At 38.6% G+C, this 21,451-nt stretch overlaps 1 protein-coding gene and 1 pseudogene across 1 annotated transcript in view; one reads left to right on the top strand and one right to left on the bottom strand.

Moving 5' to 3' along the window:
* GNG5 (G protein subunit gamma 5) overlaps positions 1–21,451 on the top strand; it is a 166,025-nt gene that overhangs the window by 50,025 nt on the left and 94,549 nt on the right. The gene's annotated exons all lie outside the window — the stretch shown is intronic.
* LOC129065607 (melanoma-associated antigen B2-like) lies at positions 11,774–12,825 on the bottom strand (annotated as a pseudogene).

Raw genomic sequence — 21,451 nt, 5'->3', positions numbered from 1 at the left:
CATCCAAATTATTTCATCTGATGATTGTCATTTATAACTTTATTGCTACTTCTGTATTGGGTTTTCCTTTTGAAAAGTTATATGAATTCATTACATTTTTATTCTAGTGCATTTTTATGGATTATAAGATAAAGTTAAGCATGTATGTCCCTATAAAAAAATAAAAGTAAAAAATCACTAATCAAGAGAAATAAATGGTCAGCATATTTTGGGGGCTACTCTTATTAAATATTATTACTGGTCAGTGAGCTGCCAATGTGAATTTGTCAGCAGTATGCCCAAAATTATATTTCTGGAAAGAAACTGAAGTGTAAATAGTGTTGCAGGTTCGGTCAGATATGCATTTATTGATGGTCATTAGCATAAAGGCAAAAATAATATTTTTTAAGTAAAACTGGAGCACTCAACCTGGATTCACATAATAGTCACTAGGATGTTCCTGTACTCAGTTGCTCATTCCTTGAATTTTAGTGATTTACATGTTGGAACAAAGTCTTAGACCTTCTTTTAAACATCTGGTTTCCTTGTTTTTGTTGATAGTCAAGAGCATATGTTTAAGCTCTCTTACTCAGGCATAATAGAAAAAAAGATTTATATCTGGCCTCGATGGATTTTGTAGTATCTTGAGAGTTCACTTTTTTAAAAATTCATGCTTTTTAATAGTAAGACATGTCCAGGTTATCCTGAGGTCAGAAAAGTTTCCTGTTAGCTATTTTTCATCAAGTTAAAACACATCAATCTTGATTTGGAATAGAGGGGAGAACTGAAAAGGAGAAAAACAACAACTGGAAGAGTGTCCTAGGATTTGTGTACTACAACACTTGGATAAGTATTTTTAGAATCCAGGGAGGGCTCTAAATATATATAGCCTGGTTTTTCTCCAGCACCAATAACTTGTTGAAATGCAAATTATTGGGTCACCAAGGGTCCTGGCCTAGGTCTTTAGGTGTATGCCTACAAAAATCATCTGTCTTCAAAAATGATATAGGAAGTGGAATGGCCAAAGAACCTATACACATGACCCACGGACATGAACAATGGTGTGGGGATTACCTGAGGGAGTGGGGGGTTCTGGGTGAAGAGGGGCAAAGGGGAAAAAATTGGAACAGCTGTAATAGTATAATCAATAAAATACAATTAAAATAACATAATTCTAAAGCAAATAAAGAAAAAATGATATAATTCCATTAACAGTATCATAGCAGGACTGTGGTGCTTATTATTTAAAACTTTGAGTGAGTAGCTTATTTTCCCTTGGGATGCGTTACTTTATGGTCCTATAGTAGATTTTTTCCTCCTCATCGTGATTTAATGCTTTAGGTGAATGACATCTAAAATGACGCTACGTTGAGAAGCACCCACAGGCCGGGGGTGGCCCAAGTGAATTTGGGGGACTGCTGACTGCAGGAGAAAACCAGTCTGGTATTAACATTCCACAGGGAAAATCTATGGATACTTAATAGTAATTCACATAGGGAATAATTGAGAGTTGATTTAGAAACAGAGCACATCGCTCGATTTCTAAGTTTGTTCAGCTGTAACTAATCTCCAAGGCATGCCTCCTCAGCACCTTTATCTCTAAGAGTGAATTAATAAAGTACTGATAGAGTGTGAGGAGGCAAAACCTCAGCCCTCATCCCTGGCACCACCAACAAAGCCCTGGACACCTGCAGACGATTTTAACGAAGACTTGAATTCCTGTTGAAATAAGTTCAACACTTCAAAAGCTGTATAATTTAAATGATCACTTCTTTCATTTAAAGTTACCCTTTTAAATACGGTCCTAAAAGAAAATGTTATAGAAGGTTATGGAAAACAAAATCCTGATTTGAATCAAGGTTGCTTTGAGTGAATATTCAAACAAAGCACCTTCCAGTGGGGCTTTATAAGTGCATTTGTGTTGGGTTTTTTGAAGCATCAATTTTCATTCAGAAGGTAATGACTTTTGAAGAAGCTGGAGAGTTAGAAGTAGTCATATGGTAAATCATGCTGGTTCTTTCTGTAGTGATTTTGGGTGTGTGATGATGATTCATATTTATGACTTAGCTAAGAAGTAGAATCTTTAGTTTTTCTGAGCAACACTGCCTCCTTGTGTAATGAGAATTACCTTCTAGTCCATTAGTCTATAATTTTTTTAAAGGTATTTTTATTTGAATTTAGTGGCTTAAACAACCCAAACCAGATAGAGTTTTTCATCGAAGAAAATTTCTTTGTGCCCATGTTTGATTATTTCCGTTGATAAGACCAACAGTCTTTCTCAGGAACTGTTTGTATCTGTATTTTTTGCTCTTATTCCTAATCCCTCTCATTAGGCCTTGCAAAGAGTAGAAAGTAATAGAGAACGTGGATAAAATACAAAGTGATTTTTTTTTTTTGCTGCTCATTACAGCATCTTTGGGGTTTTTCTGGGAAAGAAGATAGAAATGTTTGGATTAATGAAAAAATCCACTAATCAAAAGGTTGAAATTACATAAGTGTTTTAACTTTATCAAAAGCAGTTGATGCAAGTAGTAAAGCCTAATGAATGTTACGTATTTCCTCCTCTTTTTCCTATTATTCTCGGCTCAGGAGATTGGTTCTTTTTGGTGCCATGCAATTAATTCAACAAAATCCATGTGCATCTGTGAGCTACCAGGCACTCTTAGATGCTGGAGATACCACAGGGAACAAAACAGAGAAACATCTCTGCCCTCGTAGAGTTTATATCCTGGTTAGGGGGCCAATCATAAAGATACTAAAGTAAAATATATATTATCTTAGATGGTGGTAAGTGTGTCAAGTAGAAAAAATTAAAGAGGAAGAGGATAGGCCATGTCCAGAGTGAGGAGTAAGATGGTAACGTTAGAGGGGCAGGGAAAGCCGTACAGAAGATATGGCATCCGAGTGAAGGTGAGGAAGCGCGGAGACAGCGAACCACGAAGATATTTGGGAGAAGAGTGTTCCATGTACAGGTAACATACGCAAAGCTCTCGAGCCGGGGGTGTGTACCTGGCTTATTTGAGTGACAGCAAGATTTTAGGTCATTGTGGGATTTTGAGCAGAGGAGTGAGATGTTCTGAGTTCTTTTTAAATAAAACAGAATGAAAGCAGGTAAGAGTGAGTGTAGAGTGGATGGCTAGAAGACTAGATTCTGGAATGTGCATACCCTCATGAATTGAGAGTCTGTAGTAATGTGCAGGGGTACTTGTTATGATTAAGGTTTGTTATTAATAATAAATTATCTTATAGTAAAAAAGTTAAACTAAGCAGAGAATAATTTTTATATTTAACAGTGACCATCAAGGAGAATTATATTAAAACAACTGAATGATTAGATATGAGAAATAAAATTATAAGTATGATTCTAATTAATATTCCGGTTGGTAGAAACATAACCCATTTTGTAAAATTGCAACACAAAAATTTAGGACATTTTGGAATGTTCATCCCCTAAGAGAGCAGCCCTTCCTGACCTTGTTAATCTAGTCCAAAAATTTCAACCAGGAAGATTATTTAACAAGAAACAGAATAAAACTTGCTTTCTTTTCTGTTATACATAGAAACACAGCCTTCACACCACCTCTATCTTCCAGCAAAGCCTTTATTTACATTGTAACAGTTCGTGTTTTTCTAGAATTACTCTAAATGCAGTGCATTGCCATTGTACTCAATTCATTTTAATTTTGTAATTAATGCTTGGAAAACTTAAACATTATTGCCCCAGAAGCTAGTCCCTGAGAGCAAACTGGGGTTTCTGTAGGCACTGCTAATAAAGGGCTTGGCTCATTTTTAGATCTGCCAAGTTCCTTTACATCATCCACAGGTAATAGTTTGCGTATTAAAGCCCTTAATAGTGTTGATGTTCAGCTAACACCGATGTGGGGACTTTCATCATGTCCCCAGAAGAAGCTTCCAGTCACTTGAGGTAAGAAAAGTCTCAATGTTCTCATGGCTTAATACTCACAAAAGTCTTACCATTATTTGTTCATTGAACATACAGGGGTAGGCAAAAGTAGGTTTATAGTTTTGAGTACATGAAACACAAAGTTTGTTCTTGTATTATTTATTAATTAATATATCATTTATTATTATTAACCTACTTTTGCCCACCCCCGTATTTTATTGAATACCTACTATGTGCAAGCTGCTGTGAGATGATACAAATACTCAAGGATCAAAAGAAATAGCCTAGTAAATGCATAGATTCTCTTCAGTTTATACTGTTCTAGTAATAACAGTTTGACCCCTGTCCTTAGGCATTGTTATTCATAAACCAAAAATGGATCTTAGTCACAGAAAATGTTACAAATATAGAATGTTACCTTTTCTATATTGAACCCAGATTTGAGAAGCACTGTCTTCTCCTCAGGCTTAGAAGAGACAAAGATTTATTATCCCTTATCCTTCTACTTCTCATCCATGCTCAAAGCTCTTAAACATTTATTTCCTCTCATCTGACCATAGTTGCTGGTTCCCTCAGATTAACCAAACTTGCTTGATACAAACCCAGTATACAAGCCTTTGAAGAATCTTTCTGTCAATTCTAGGAGGAATGACCACCTGTGTCCCTTAATTATGTTTCCTTGGAAACCAGAAAAAAAATTCAAGCTTTCCACTTAAGCTGCGTTTAGCGTCCGTCTTAGCTAAAGCATGGGATTTTCCTATGTGCTCATAGCCTCTTTCAAGGCCCTTCTCCCTTGCAGGCCATCAGGGCCTCTGCGGTTTCGCCAGGCTCCTTATGGCCACCTCAGGATCACTTGATAGGTCCCATTACTTCACAGAACAATCTGAACCTCTCCTAGTCACCTTTCTTCCTTCAATCATTTGTATAGATTTTTTAAAAAAAAAGATTTTATTTATTTTTAGAGAGGGGAAGGGAGGGAGAAAGAGAGAGAGAAACATCAATGTGTGGTTGTCTCTTGTACGCCCCCTCCTGGGGACTTGGCTTGCGACCCAAGCATGTGCCCGAGACTGGGAATCAAACCGGTGTCCTTTTGGTTTGCAGACCAGCACTCAATCCACTGAGCCACACCAGCCAGGCCTGTCTAGATTTTTATAGGATAGACTTTTGAGCAAACAAATCCTTGTGAGTCTTCTCGGACCACAGCAAATCACAGCATTCCGCCTTCTGGGTAGCTGCTCCATAGACTTACAATCACAGTATATTTTTAAAACTAGAAAGAACCTTAGAGCTTTCCTGGCTTTTTCTTTTTGTTTTTGTGGTTTTTTTTTTTAAATTAGCATGACCTTTGCTTAAACAAAACCTTTTTTGGAAATCCAGTATATAAAACTAGTAAGGGTAGAGCTGTGCTAGATGGAGGGGGGATCTTCCAACTTCATACCCTCCACATTCCCATGGCAGCCCAGAGATGCCGTAAAACACTTTCCCAGGCAGACTTCTGAAAACTGCCTGATGTGCTAGATGAAGATTGCCCAAGAGCTTCATTTTGTACTTCCTCCTGCCTTTTAGAGATCTGATCTCTGTTCTCATGAACTCGAGGCTGTTTACCTGCCCCCAACCTTCTGGGAGGGTGAGGCACGAGCCCCTTGGCAGTCACAGGCTTAACAACTCCCTGCCATAGTGAGTGTCACAAGGTGAGGTCTGAGAGACAAGGGTCCCTTATTCTGTTCCGAGGGCCTACACATAAGTGCTAAATTTTCTCTTATTACAACATTACACTCTTAAAAATATTTGTCAAAAATAGAGACTTGTGAAAGTGTTCTTCTTTCCAGTGACTATGGTGAGAAGGCACTTCCCTGTGAGTTTGCGAAGACACAAAACATTTCCCATTCTCACTTCGGTTTTTGACTAGCAAAATCTAGCTTCATATCAATTGTCTCTGTCCTCAGAGGAACCTCAGCCCATTTTCATTACTTTAATGGAAGTGGAGGGAGGATTGGCAGAAAACTGATAATGGTGATTATTTTTGGAAAGGTCCATGTTAGAGAAGAACAGATTGTTTTATTTATTTATGTGGCCCACATGAAAACTTAGGGCAGATAGGAGATAATCAGGAAGCCTGATGTAAGAAATTTAATTTAGCTTAGGCTCTGATTTAAAAACAAAACTCCGTGTTTAATGGCAAAGGAAGAGGAGGGGAACAATTGGGAGGCTCCTTTGTTTTTTATTGCTGATAGTTAGATTTTGCCATCTTATTAGACCACACCCTTCTGGGGAGTAAATAGGGTTTACAGGAAAGCAAGTGGGCTTTCAAGTCCTTCATTCTTCTTCTTTTTTTAAATCATTAATTCTTATGTTCTTTTCTTTATTTCTTCTTGACAGATATTTTAGGCACCTAAAATTGTTAGCTGCTGGGGACAAAACACAGAATCACACAGTGTGATGCTTATGTCCTGGAGAGGATTCTCCTGCCATCTTTGCCATTTTACTCCCCGAAGGGCTTTGGGCAAATTACTGAATTTCTCTGAGCTTCAGTTTCATCTTTTGTAAAATGGGAGTGATAGTAACTCCACTGAGTAGCAACAATGAGAAGAAAATTAAAGTTGGTACCGTGCAAATTACCTCCACAGAGCTCCTGGCACATAGTAGGAGCTTAAAATATGAGAGTCTACTATAGATTCCCATCTTTATAGTCATTATAACCTGATGTTTAGGTTTATCTTCCACAGTGTCTGAGGAATTCTCTGAGTTTTGGCATCCAGCTCTAAGTTGTATTCTGCCTCAGAAAGCCTCATGAACATTCCCCTTCAGCAACCCTTAGGCCAAGAGTCACTCCATTCCAAAGATCCGGAAATCTCAAAACTGCTTACAGACTCCAGCTTCTGTCCTTCTACCTCTCCTTCCAAGTTTCACTCTCCCACAAAATGAGTTTTGCAGACCCTTTGGTATCTCTGGTCTTTGGATCTCGTCTCTGTCTTCCAGTCAGCCACACCCCTCCACCCTCTACCCCATCCTTCTTCTCCCTGTCAATTTCCTTCCCTTTCCTGTTCTTCCTGCACCCCACAGCAAAGTATTCACTGCCACCGCCTCACCAGGACATTTCTCTTTTGTCTGCTTTATTGGCCATGACAATCTATAATTCCAAATTAGCCAGTTACTTGTTTTTTGTTCTTATGCTTTTGGTTTACCTGTTGCTGCTGGAGAAGACCACTCAGCCATCCTGATGCTCACCTCCTTCAGTTTCTATTTCCGATCTTACAGTCCCCGGAATACTGCTCAGAGAATCTCTTACAAATCCCTACCTGGTTTGATTTTCCTTTCCATCTATAGCAACTGCCCTAACATAAAACCATGACCAGCCTCCTTAAACTCACGTGTCAGTGCGATCCGCCTGGAATCAACATCCCACCACCATTCCAAACTCATTTGTACGTCCTTTCCTACTGTCCAGCTGCCCCAGAAGAAACGTGTTCTTACTCTTTTCCAAGATTCCACTGGTGCCCTTGATCCTTTTCACTCTGGACTTCTCTTGAACCTGTCTGAAACAATTGTTCTTCTCTTGTCTGTCTCTTCATTGACTCTTCCTTATTAACCTTCAAACAAGTTCAAGTCAGCTGGCCTTAAGAAACTTTCACCTTTCCTGCTTTTTGCCCTGGGCACCACTCTGTTTCTTCCTTCGACTTCACTGCCAACATTTTCAATGGTATTTTTTATCCCCATTATGTTTCTTTCTCGTTTATTGTTTACATTGTCATGAATGTCGAATGTCCGGCTCGCGCTTCCACCACTGGGCTGCAGCTCTCTTGGAGTCAGCAGGCCCCTCCCAGCTGGCAAAGGTGGTGGACTAAGTTCTTGTTCTCCTGGCTTATCTTTGGTTTTTGACATCACTGAATTCTTCCTTCTTGAATTTTTCTCCTTCTTCAGTTAATCTAATAATAACTTCTCTTAGCTTTCTCCAGAATTTTTGAGGTTTCTGTCTCCATTTCCACCAGTGGTTTCTCTCCTCCCATTCTTTAGAGATTAGTGATGATCCCTAAGTCTCCATGATCAGGCCTTTTCTCTTCATTTTCTTTATTTTCCTCTTGGATGATCTCACCTATACCTATGATTTCAACTCTGACATAGACTAGTGATTTTTAAATCTATAACTCCATTTCTCAATTCCTCTCCTAACCTCTACTGTTTCTGGTAACAGCTAACTGGGTAGGTTGCAGATGCCTCAGATTCAGGAAGGCTCACCTGCCTCTCCATAATCTGACCAGACCACCACATTCCTCTCACTTCCCAGCTTTAATGTTAGATGCTTTCAGTGGTTTCCATGGTGAAAGAAACTAAGATCTCTGTAGCATCCTCTTTCTTTCTCTTGCTCTTCCATTACAAGTAACTAGTGATGAGCAAAAATCACTGGTTAATATTATAAGCAATTTCCTTCTCCAGGCTTTTTCAAAATTTAAATGGCATCCAAAGAACTTAATAATTTATATCAAGGTGAGAACGGTCTTTATGGCTAGGCTCACTTTGAATTAAGAGAGAAGAAATAAAGAAATATTCCCAAGCAGTGAGAAACCTGGCACCTGGTCAGAATTTGCCTTATGTCTCTTCATATGGAGCAGGAAATAAAATTTCCAGTGTCAGTTAAATAGTTTTTAATATCCTTAGAATACAATTTTGCAAGGAATGTCCGAAGCTATAGACTCAAGACATCTAACTGCCTATTTTTTTTTAATTGAAACGAGACAAAACAAAACAAAATGAAACAAAAATATAACCTGGACTTGTTGGTCAGCAGGGGGAGCACTGTTACTTTGCAAGGCAACAACTATCTTTAATATAGACCACATCCTAGCAACGAGGAGGAAAAAAACAAAGATACGATCGATAAATTTGCTCCCTCATGGTTGGAATTTTTAAAAATAGCTTTTGCACCTTCGTAATTCAATAGTGTTTGCTTAGGAAGGGGTCACCTGCTGCCTTTTCATCTTCTGTGTTCTTCCTTTCAGTCATATGCCAGTTAGAGAGAAAGGTGTTTATTTAATCCAAAAGACGGGATTCAAAATGGGTCATAGAGGCTAGTGTTACAGCACCTGGTCAGTACTTAGGCTGTGTATGTGACCAGAAACAAAGACACTGACTTGCTCATTTAATTTAAACTGGGCAATACAGTGAAAGAAATCAGTCAAGCTGGATTTCTGTCTAAAATGACCTTTTGTTTCAGTGCACTGATTCAGTGAGATCAAAATGGGGACATGGTGTCCTTCTGAGACTCAGCTGGCGTGAAGCCTATCAAACAAGCATGGCAGTATCGTAAAAAGGAAGAGTCAGGAGACCAGGCTGTCCTCTGGATTCTGCTATGTGATTATGGGCAAAGCATTTAACTTAACTCTTCATATTATGATTTCTTCTTTTATTGACATAACACACTTGCATGAAGAGGAAATTTTATATATATATATAAAATAGATTTGAAAATACCTTAAAAGATCAAAAATATCTATATAATATTTTAAACAAAGACCTAGTTTGACACATGCCTGTATGCATATAGGTTATAGATGCATATCTAATGCATATATACCCGATGTGTATATATGTGTGTGTATATATCTAAATAGATTTACTTATACCTGTATAAGACATGTGAGCTCTATCTCTATGTATCTGTATATAGGAAATCTATACACATACAAGAGGTGAACAGGAAAAACAGTTCTTTCTGAAAGTGTTAATCTGTTTATAATAATTATTCTATTCACTCACTGAGAATTATAATAGCTTTCAGGCAGAAATAATAAAGAATTCAGGGCTCTATTGATATCATTTCCTTGTTAAAATTCTTATTTGGTGAGACATTTGAATTTCTTATTTTTCATGCACATTTCATGAGGAAAGAAGATGATGCTTTACATACCCACCCTTATCTAATACTGTACCTGATAAATACTCTGCCAGTTCACATTTTCCTTGTCTCATTTGTACCATGAATGGAAACATGGCATCAAAGTATTTTTGTAAGAATTTTAAGGTAAACAAATGATTAAAAATACATGATTCTGAATAAAGAGAAATATCAACATGATAAAAGTGTGCATTTTATTCACTTGGTTTCTAAAATGGCTGATTTTTTTCAGTTAATGTTTTTCTTTTTCCAAATGACAGCAAACAATTAAATATATGACATTAGGATTGCTTTTTATTTAAGTAGTGAATTTTAAAGAAACAAATGAAATTCTTTTATTTTTAATAATATAAAGTACTATTTGAGCTGTAGCTGGTTCAAAGTGAGGTGTTAATGAAGTCAAAATAATCAATTTAATTCCTGTGAGATTTATGTGTACTCATTACTGTGGCCACAGACACATCCCTAATTCTATCTAATCATTTGTGTTACAAATTATTGTTGCTGTCCATATTTGAAACCAGACAGTGAAATGTCATCCTGACAAGGTAAAACTAACTCCATCAATAAGAGGTAGCCAACTCAAGTCACTTACCCTACTTTTAAGTATTTTCAATATTGTCTTGTGATACCTAATCTTGTTATAATTATATTTTATATTCATGTAGTTCTAAGGAAAGCTTATAGGTTGAAGAATATCAGGCATTTTAGTTTCACCCTTGAGGAAAACTGATATCATACCAGAGAGATAGCTGAAGTGCAGTGAGAATATGCTGGACTGGGAACTAGGCATACTGTATTTAAATCCCAGCTCTTCCATTTACCACCTTTGAGCACTTAGACAAGTCACTTAACATTTTCCAGCATCAATTTCCTTATGGAAATAGGGGGAGAAGTATCTCAGCTGACTCTAGGGATTAAATAAGATAATGTATGTAAAGTACTTAGCATAGGGCTTAGCACACAGTAAGTGAATAGTGGCTATCTTTTTCGTCTTCATCATTACCATAACTTCTACCTCAGTGGTACTGTAAAAATTAAATGAATATGGAATATGGACCACATTCTTTCTTGAATTCAAAATATTTTATTTACCAGTAAGCATTAAATTCATAAAATATTACTATCTCACTAAAAGGAAATGATGCTTAGAAAAGTTAAATGATTTCTTTATTTGTTAATTACAAACTTGACAAGTTATTGTGTATTATGCACAAAATACTGAGAAAGGTATCAAAAAGTCTTTTTTTGGTGATTCACTATGATTTGTATTCTCAAACATTCTTGAAAGACATAAGCAAATCCAGCTACATATGTTTATAATTTGTACAATGAAAGATTAGTTAGTAAGGAAAAAAACAAGTGATCAACTTCATATATGTACCACATTTTTTTTATTCATTTGTCTATTAATAGACATGTACTTTGCATCCATGACTTGGTGGTAACAGATAATGCTGGGTATAGCATAGGTAATATAGTCAATAACATTATAATAACCACACATGATTCAGACGGGCACTTGACTTACAGGGGTGAACATTTTGTAAGTTATATAAATGTCTAATTACTATATTGTAAACCTAAATCTAAAATAGTATTCTATGTCAACTGCAATTGAAAAATATTTTTAAACTTTGCTAATTTTTACTTTATCTATGTATCTATCTATCTAGCTACTGCTCCCAACTATTTTAGTGCCAAATAAAAGACATTCCTATCCTAAAGCCATGCTATCTTGTTCTGGATCACAAAGTGATTGAAGGATTGCCAATTTGTATTTCAAAAACAAAACTTTACTACTAACCTGATATATGGCAATAACTGTGAGATCCATGTTGTTCATAAATGCATATTAAGATTCAGAATATAAGTTTAAGAGAACAGTACTTAAAAATTAAAAAAAAAAAACAATGATAAGTCAACAACTTATTTTGCATATTAGGCAACTGTTTAACAGGCTTTTCCAATGAAAAAGTGAAGACTCTACCGCAAATTCACTCAGGGTGAGGGTAGTGGCTGGATGTGGCTGTGCAGTGCCCACTGGCCCTGGAAGGGTTGCCAGTCCTGGGTGCAGCTTGAGCTCTGCCTCGGGTTCTCTCTTCCTCATCGTTCAAAGCCTCTTCATAATAACACGGGAAGCCTGTGGGAGCACTATCATTGAGCTTGACCAAAAACTCAAAGATTTTCATCTTGCTGCTCTCAGCCTGGGCTCTTGGACCCCACAGGAATTCATAGCATAGAGGACCACTGTTGAGCACCTGCTGGTGTACCAGGTATTTTTCCTGCACTGAATCTTGAGTGATAAGCTTCCTGGATTCCCCCAAAATGAAGTGACTTTCTCCATCATAGACAACCATCATATTTAGGAATTCCCAGATCTCCTCTTCCTCTGAGGCACGGTTGCCGTTTAAGAATATCACACTCAGGGTAAGCATTAGAAGAATCACTTTTACAGGAAATCTCTAACCTCTGCCCAAACTCTCCTTGTTGGTTTTATCTTGATTGTGAAAAAAGAGTGTAGAAGTTACTGTTGGGCCTGACTTCTTTCAATTCTAGGCCATAGACCAGATCCATGTACTCAGAGGCTTTCCTGAGAATCTCAGAAAAGTCCTTTCTGTACGATTTCTGGACTATCTTCAGCACGTCTGCCTTCTTAATGGGCTCCTTCATTTTATACCAAGTAAGGAAACACTCTACCAACTCAGTTGCTTTCTGAGATCGAATATGTAGACCAAAGCTCTTCATGGAAGTTGAGGCCCTGTAGAAAATTTTACTTTTACCAATATGGCTTTTGGCTTTTGTAGCAGATCTTTTGCATGAAACACCTGTAACAACACTGGTAGTGCCTGGGGCACTCGGAAGCGCCTGCAGAGTGTCAGCACTAGTGGAGCTTGAGGGAGAATTCCCCAGAACAGAAAAGGAGGAGCGAGCAGCCTCTTCTTCCTCTCCTGCAGTGGCCTGAGCGCTCTACAAGACATTGGGGCTCATCTCTGTTAGGGTAGCATTTCTCACATGCACGGAGCTTACTCTTCTGACCACGAGGCATGATGGCTGTTGTTCAGGACAGCAGACAGTAGTGTGGGCCTATGAAAAGGTGATTTGGGAACCTTGACTCAAGGCCTGTTCTGCAAATCCGCCCTCTGCCAGGAAGCCACCCTCAAAAAGTCTTACATCAGACTTTGTTTCTTGGTAGGATATAGTACAACAACTAGGATGACCTGGATAAATGACAAAATTTATATTTTAAAAACATCAAGTTGCTACACAAGCAATGAAGATTAGATGAACTAAAATTCCAGAGAGAATAGAATCCTTTCTAAATTGAGCTGACACTATCCGATATTTTTTTTTTCCCTAGGGCAGTTGTTGATCTTGACTGTGGGTCGAAGGGTTTGCTTATGCAGAGAACTTATGCTGGGGTTAAAAGATTTAAAAAAGAAAAACCAGTAGTAAAGTTCTTAACAGTTTCAAAGGTACAATGTGACAAATAGGAAGGAGGAGACTAAAACACATGGCTGATTTTCCTTATAACATCTTTGCTGAATGGTGGTCCTGCACAGGAGTCTACAGAACTAGGGTAAAACCCCTAAAACACAGAGTAAAATCTACCTCTCATTGGAAACAAATCCCCTCTAGGAAGGACTGTGCCTATATGCCTCCAGTCCCTCCTCAAGAAATTTCCCAGATATTGAAGTTGTTGGGGACAAGGAGCTGAAGCGCTGGGCCAAGGCGCCTGAAGAGCAGAGCTGGATCTCCTGCAGGCTTTCGGGGCTGAGGAGATGATGACTCTCTAGCTCGCAATCACAGACTCAGGAGAGCCATGCCCTAGAACAGCAGCAGACTAGAGGCAGAGCAAGTCTTGGTAAAACTGAAATTCAGGCCCAACACACCTCAATTTCTCAAGTAATTGCAGTGACCAACCTCTAACAGTGTATGCCTAATAGAGGAAAGGGGGAACTCTCCCTGGTAAAAGATAACATTTGTAATCTTTATGATATTTTTATTACTAATGTCTGGCATATGATATAGAATTAGTGGGCATGGGATGAGGCAATAAAATGTTGCTAATAATATAAAGAAAAGGCATAGGTAATAATAGAAGCAGCCCCATTGATGATCTATATATATTGAAATGAGTAGTCAAGTATTGTCAAATAATTCAGAGCATGAAGTGCACACAAACAAAGGGACCGACAGTTCCAAAAGAGAATAATAATTCCTTATGATTGAGTTATGGTTTGTCAGAGAGAGTCCTCAACCAAGAGAAACTGTCTTGTTTCTCTCCTCCTTATGGGAGGTGGTGCTAAGAATATGGTAAGAATGGTTTTTGGACTGTACACCAGGACCAGGGCTTCGTGTCCTAGATTGTCAGTGAGAATAAACCCAGGTTGCCAAATCCAAAATTCCAAAGGGAGCCAATGAGGACAAGCAAAAAGGTCAGGAATCAAGAACTGAAGAGTGAAGGTGAGGACTGAAGACATAAGTAAACTGATCCACTGTGCAGGTAAAGCAGCAGACAGGAGGGAGGTGGGAGGTGGGGGGCATATTCGGGAGCTACTAAGGAAGCAGAACCAAGAGGCGGTAATTGTTGGGATGAGAGAGTGAGGGAAAGGGAAGGACCTGTAGTGTCTTCAAAGTTGGGTTATTGGATGAGTGTTTCCCAGACAGGAAAAAACCAAGCAGGAACAGGTCTGATGAGCAGGAAGGAGGCTTAAATATGGGACATTTTTGGTGCCATTTGGGTGATGTTCACTACATTGTTTTACACCCTCCCATACATATGCATACACAAATGAGAACTTTGTCAGAAATATAGATGTGGGTGTCATCGAGGCAACAGTGGACAAGGCTGCCCAGGGAGAATGCTTCAAGAAGGAAAAGCAGAGATAGAATCCTGAGAAATATCGGCATTGAGGGTTCAGAGAAGGGAAAGGGAAACTTCAGAGGAGACCCTGGTAAGACAGAATTAGAAAGAAAATAAAGCAGAACAGCTTTACAGAGACCCAGAGGACAGAATGGCTTAAGAAGAGGAAGATATAAGATTTGATTTTAAAATAGGTGTATGTGAGTGTATACATTTATATACCAGTAAGCCTATATAGATAAAAATCAAGTTTTACTGGATGGGATTTTTAATATAGTAATATGGAATATACCTAATATTTTAAGTGGAAGTACTATTAATAGCCAACATAATATATCCCAAACAAAGGTCCATTTTAAAATTTTATTTTGGAAAATGATTTTAACAAAGTGCTTTACTTTGTCTTTTTAAACAAAATGTTCTGAACATAACTTGGCCTTTGCTTGATGACTCCCTTCGAACATCAGTCACTGTCCAGCGCCGTGACACCGCCCTGCCCTCAGGAGCATCTGAGGTCTGCGGGGCTGCTCTCCTGGCGCTAAGTGGCTCCAGACAGCGGTGCGTTTGGGGTTCTTCTTCCCACCCTGTCATTTGCCACTTCCCTGCTGTTGTGAGTGTGTCCTGACTCCCTGCCTCTCCTGTGTTGCCTTCACTTTAGACACGCCTGTTGGGTGAGGGCCTGACAGTGGCGCCAGCCATCCCCGAAGGGCAGGCTCAGGCAGGGGCAGCTTGTTCAGCTACTCAGGTACCTTTATGCAGAGTCCTGACGCAAAGGTACTCTGGTCTTCCTGCCTCCAAGTCCTCACCTGGGCCTCAGGAGGGAGTGTGGGAGCTGCAAGTCTGACCTCTTGGATGTAGAGACACAACAGGCTGGCCCCGCAGTGCGGCCCAGCATCCCCTCAGTCGCCAGGCCCTCTTCCTTTTCCTGGAGCTGCGGAGACCTGAGTGGTCAGGAGGCTGTGCATAAACCCTCATTTGCACATGATTCTGAGTTACTGAGCACTGCCGTAAATAAGTTATGAAATCTGACCAGTGTTTTATTTTTGTTATTCTGTCAATGGGGCCAAAGTATTTTGTCCCTGCTAAAAGTGGATGGATTTTTATGGCTTCCTTTTCTGCTTTCTAGGAACCAGCTACAACAGGGACAGATTAGATTACTGTACAGTTAACATCTTTGTCTAACTACCCCAGTAGAAAGTACACCTCTCTCTTTGGCTAGAGAGCCCACCTGCACATAGGTACCCACAAGAGCAGAAGCAGAAGTTAGGTGGTAACTGCTGCCGCTTCCCCTGCAATGGGCTTTTATGCCAACAACCGTATGAACTGCAGGGATGGTTTTGACTTTATGTCCTCTGGCTCCTTCCTGGTTCCTGGGGTCCTGCCTACAAAAGAGGGAACCAGCTCTCAGGGGCTCAGAGTTAAGAAGGAAACCAGAATATGTCCCCCCACCCCCAAATATGCCATTGTGGATTAAGAATTAGTTTGAGTTAAAGGCACTTGAAAAAGAGCAGGAATAAAAAGGGTGCTCCAACCTCCCCCTTTCTTCCTAAATGCAGGAGATAAAACTCCCATGTAAAAGATGTCCTCCCTATACCAGGAAGAAAGAAACATACCTGGGGAGGCCCCAATAATTCTGTACAAACGGACCTTCTTAAAATAACTCTTTTCTAGAACAAAATAAATGAACAAACAAAATCAAAAGAGACTCGTAGACACAGAGAACAGATGGTTGCCAGAGAGGAGGAGTGTTGGGGAACTGGGTAGAAAAGGGGAAGGGCTTAAGAAGTGCAGATTGACAGTTACACAATAGCCATGGGGATGTAAAGTACAGCATAGGGAATACACTCGATAATATTGTAATAACTGTGTGGTGCCAGGTGGGTACTTGAAATATTGGGGGACCACTTCGTAAAATATATGATTGTCCAACCACTATACTGTACCCCTGAAACTAATACAAAATAATATTGAATGTGAACGATAATAAAAAAATAAAAAACATTCTAATTTTACATTAAATTTTTTGAAAAACATAACTCTTTTCTCCTTTTAGCCTCCCCATTTATTTTAGTTACTTTTCCACAGTTGCAAATCTCTGTTCAATTTAATATAAAAGCATTTCATTTTTTCTACTTCTTTCGGTTTTCACTTCCTTATGAAGGTTGCATGTCACATAAATCTATATTAAATAAAGCTTGTGTGAGTTTATTCTGTTTACTCTGTCTTATATCAGTTTATTCTTAGACCCAGCAGGAGACTCTGAGAGGGCAGAAATAAAGTTTTGCCTCCTTTAAAATTACCTCTGGAAAATGATAGCTTTGTCTCTGAAAGAAGGGGCCAGAGTTTTTTTTCTGCCCTCTTCTTTAAAATGTCTGGTAATACTCTTGGTGCAAAAAGTTTTGTAGATGTATGTGTGGCACACCCATGTAAGTAGAATCACATTTTCACAGGCAGATGTGATGTAATCAAGGGAGTTGGCATCCGCTGCCAGTGGGTTTCTCAGCAGTCAGTTGCCACTAAATTTTGATGGCATATATTGCTATCAAACATTTATATAGCAAGACCCTGCCTAGTAAGTGTTCAATGATTGTTAAATCATCAACAACGAGATCATGGAGGCCATAAAAGTCAAAATAGCTTCATGTTTCCCTCTCTTCAAAACAATCTTTTCCCCTTGGGTGTTATGTAATAAGCTTTGTGGGAACAGTTGGTTATGGTAGTAAAATCTACTGGTAAGAGAGTGAAAAATAGAAATTGATAAAAACCAGTTACATTTGATCAACGTGAAAACACTTGTGTAAACAAACAAATATGTTCATATATAAACATATAGAAATGATTTTAAAAAATGCATATAAAGGTATTAACAGTAGCTTTGCATGGGGATGACAGAAGTACTTTGAAAAGTATCAATCAGCTTTATAATGGTATCATTTTATGATTTACACACAGTGAAATACTGTACCCCACTTAAGTATATAGTTCTATGAATTTTTAATGTTTTTTTACTTGATTTTAGAGAGGAAAGGAGAGAAACATTGAGGTGAGAAAGAAACATGGATCTGTTGCCTCCCACACATGCACCCTGACCAGGGATCGAACCAACAACATTTCAGTGTACTGGACGATACTCCAACCAACTGAGCCACCCAGCCAGAGCAAGGGCCAGTTCTATGAATTTTGACAATGTATACATTTTTTACATTTTTTAAAAATATTTTATTTATTTATTTGTAGAGAGAGGGGAAGAGAAGGAGAAAGAGAAGGAGAGACACATCAATGTGTGGGTGCCTCTCACATGCCCCCCACTGGGGACCTGGCCCACAACCCAGGCCTGTACCCTGGTTGGGAATTGAACCAATGACCCTTTGGTTCCCACACCTGCGCTCAATCAACTGAGCTACACCAACCAGGATGACATATTTTTAATCATCACTACAAGCAAGACAAAATATTTGCATCTCCCTCCAAAAGTCTCTCCATACCCCTGTTAGTCAATTTCACCGCCCCCACCCAGCCTCCAGCTCCTGGCAGCCACTGTTCTGCTTTTCTGTGAAGTACTTTGCAATTTTTCCTTTTGTTTATTTGCATGTTGTAATATTCTCCAGTGAACAGATAAATCTTTTTTTAATTAAAATATCTATTTTAAAAACTTAAAAATAATTGTAAAACTAGGTTAAAAATAGAAAAGAAATGCAAAATATTAATCTATGAGATAACGTTATTTCAAAATTGATTTATGTATTTCCCCTCCATAACATATGCACCAAAGGGTAGAATTTCTATTTTCTTGCTTTGTCCATTTACTCGAATGGAGCCCCCCCAAATCACCAACTGACAGCAGTCATTTGCAGACCAACCCTGCCCCCAAAGTCCGCATCTCCTCATCCTCTCATTAATCAATGGCCTCTCAGGGCTATAACAATTTTCTAACACAAAATGGAAAAAAGAAGACAGCTCCCTTTTCAGAAGGTTATAGATATGTGACATTGATACCAATGTATTGCTTAGGACAATCACTTAATTCTTCTTCCTTCAATTCTGTTTAAAATACCTCCTGACCATAGAGTAATAAACATAGTAGAAGCTTAACACAGTTCAAATATATGTACAAGATTTCTGTCCATGGATAGCTCTCCTGCAAAACTACGGGAAACTTCTGAGACTATAGGAAATGAAGGAAAAACAGTGGGGAATGAAATAGACTGGATCTTGGGATTAGGTTAGGATGTTGCAAACCTAAGAAGCTGGTAGCTTCCCTACCGACAAAGGTTATGAAGGACATCCTAGACTATGTGTTGGGTAAACAAGGTACTTCCATTAAAGCCAAAACAAATTATCAAATATTTATTGAACACCTGCCTGCCTCGTATTCAGATACAAAGTCCTCCTTTGTACCAAAGCACCACGTACACTTCAAATGATGCAGGCTGGAAACCCTGATCAGAACACACAATTTTATTTAGTTAACATTACCATAAGGGAGTAGTGATACAGTATACGCTGCCTACTTACTGTGTAAGAACTTTACATGTATTATTTTTCTCAATTTCTCCATTTCACAAATGAGGAAATCAAGGCTTTGAGGGCTTGGGTAAATTGCCAGAGGCTGCATGGAAAGTAGCAGAACTGGAATTTAAACTTCCAAAGCCCTGCTCCCCCGAATGGCCTCACGCCTGTTTGCTCTGCAAATAATGGCAGCAGCGCCCTTTAGTCAGCTTGTCAATGTTGTACTGAAAGCATTTGCAAAGAACTCTCATCCATGTTTGCAAGGCTTGTGCCTGTATCTTCCTCTTCTCTTGAGATTATTTCTTTCATTCATTTCCTCAAGTGTAAGATAAAGTAAAAAAAAAAAAAATGACTGGCTTTTATATGTTTGTCTATTTGTTACTGAGGAAGCACTATCACCATGGAGAAAGGGAACAATTCAAACAGCATTCTTGGTTCCTTTGCTTTATTTGCACGAATCTGTTAGACTGATTTATTCACAGAATTGAGTAGTTGCTAGAATGTGATGCAGACAGAGCATTTACATTTCCCTCAACCTCTGAACTAATAAGATTAATTAATATAGACAATATTTATTCTTGCTCTGATAGTTAAAATAAAAGGTAAGGGAACATTTTTATGTGCCAGGCACTAAATGTTTTACATAGATTATCTTATTCCTATTATTATCATTCTTGTTTTTCAGTTTAGAAAATTATTTAGAAAGGTTAAATAATTTGATCAAAGTCACACAGCTTGTAATTGCTCAAGGTCGGCAGAACCAGGTTTCAAACGCAGGCTGTGTGATTACAGAACTGTTATGCGGTACTGTGCTCCCGCCCAGATTCAGCTGGGCTCTCACGGGGTGGCATGCTGAATTCATTCAAATAACACCCATGTAGTAAACATTTCCTTTAAAGTACTTTGTAAAAAACTGTGAGGGAAAAAAACCAACAAAAATCAAGAAATATTGGAAATAAATAAGTCAGGTGGAAAGAGAAGAAACGAGGGGCCAGTTAAGAAGGAAGAGGGAGTTAAAGGGGATGGAGGCAGCTGGGATCTAGATCTCTAACCACCACTGCCTAATGTGGGCGTTGTGCTGATACTTAAAAGGGGATTTGGCAGAGTTACATGGCACAGGCTACTGCCCAGAGTGATGAGACATTTTTACTGTTTGGCTGGTGTGTGGCTTCTGAAAGTTTTTTTTAAAAAGAAGTGTCAGGGTCGGAAGAATAAGACTAAGGGATGGGCTTTTAAAGTAATTGATTGAAAAGGACTACATTCATTGAATGTATAAGTGCTGGAAAAACTGATAAGGTCTCATTTTAATCCCTTTATGGTGCCGCCTCAGGTAGGTCTGGTCTGGTCTGGTCATGTAAGGTTGTAACAACTGGTCTGTGTGGAACATGCTTCTAATAAGGTCACAGTCATAGAGGTCATAGAGGCCATCTGTTTACAGTAGACGACATCTTTTCCATGTAACCAGAATCAGCCAGCCACCTGCAAGACACTGGTGAAAAAGGAATCTAAGTGACAGAACATGGGTAAATTCATTGTCATTCTTACACAAAGGCTTGTAGATATCTTGCCAAAGTAATAGGATCTTTTTACGGTAGTGAACAAATATGTATTGAGCATCTACTATAAATTTGGTTCCCATTATAGAAATAACTATAGTTATTTTTAATTTAGACATGAAATCTTCATAACTTAAAAAAGTCTCATATTTGCCTCTTCTTGTTTCACTTGCTAAAATCTTAGGCCAGAACATCATACTGCATATTAGGATTATTGTCAGAGCCTCCTAAAATGGAATAGAATAGAAAAAAAATACATTGTTCTAAAGCTGAAAGAACATCATTTAGTCCAATTTGATTATGAAGCTCAGATGCTACCATAGTCTAACTTCTCTTAAGTTATTTCCTCTATCATGGTGTTTGTCTATATATCCTCAAGAATACTCAGGGATGCTCCGACCAGTATGGCTCAGTTGGTTGGAGTGTCATCCTGTAACAAAGGGATAGCAGGTTCAATTTCTGGTCACATGCTTAGCTTATGGTTTCGGTCCTGGTCTGGTTGTGTACGGGAGGCAACCAATCAATGTTTCCTTCTCATTTCAATGCTTCTCTCCCTCCCTTCTTTGCTCTCAAAAAGCAATAAAAATATCCTCAAGAGAGGATAAAAAAATTTAAAAAAGAAGAGTACTCAGGGTTTGCCCATTGAATTTAATTCATAACTGGGCTTTAAGGTCCCATCTCACATTGTGGCCCTACTCTACCTGTCCAGTCTCATTATCTTAAGTTCCCAAAACACATCCTCT

Source organism: Pteronotus mesoamericanus, unplaced genomic scaffold (genome assembly GCF_021234165.1).
Source record: "Pteronotus mesoamericanus isolate MK-2021 breed Mesoamerican mustached bat unplaced genomic scaffold, CSHL_Meso_final contig_181, whole genome shotgun sequence".
Classification (NCBI taxonomy): domain Eukaryota; kingdom Metazoa; phylum Chordata; class Mammalia; order Chiroptera; family Mormoopidae; genus Pteronotus; species Pteronotus mesoamericanus.
This window is presented reverse-complemented; position numbering and strand designations above follow the sequence as displayed.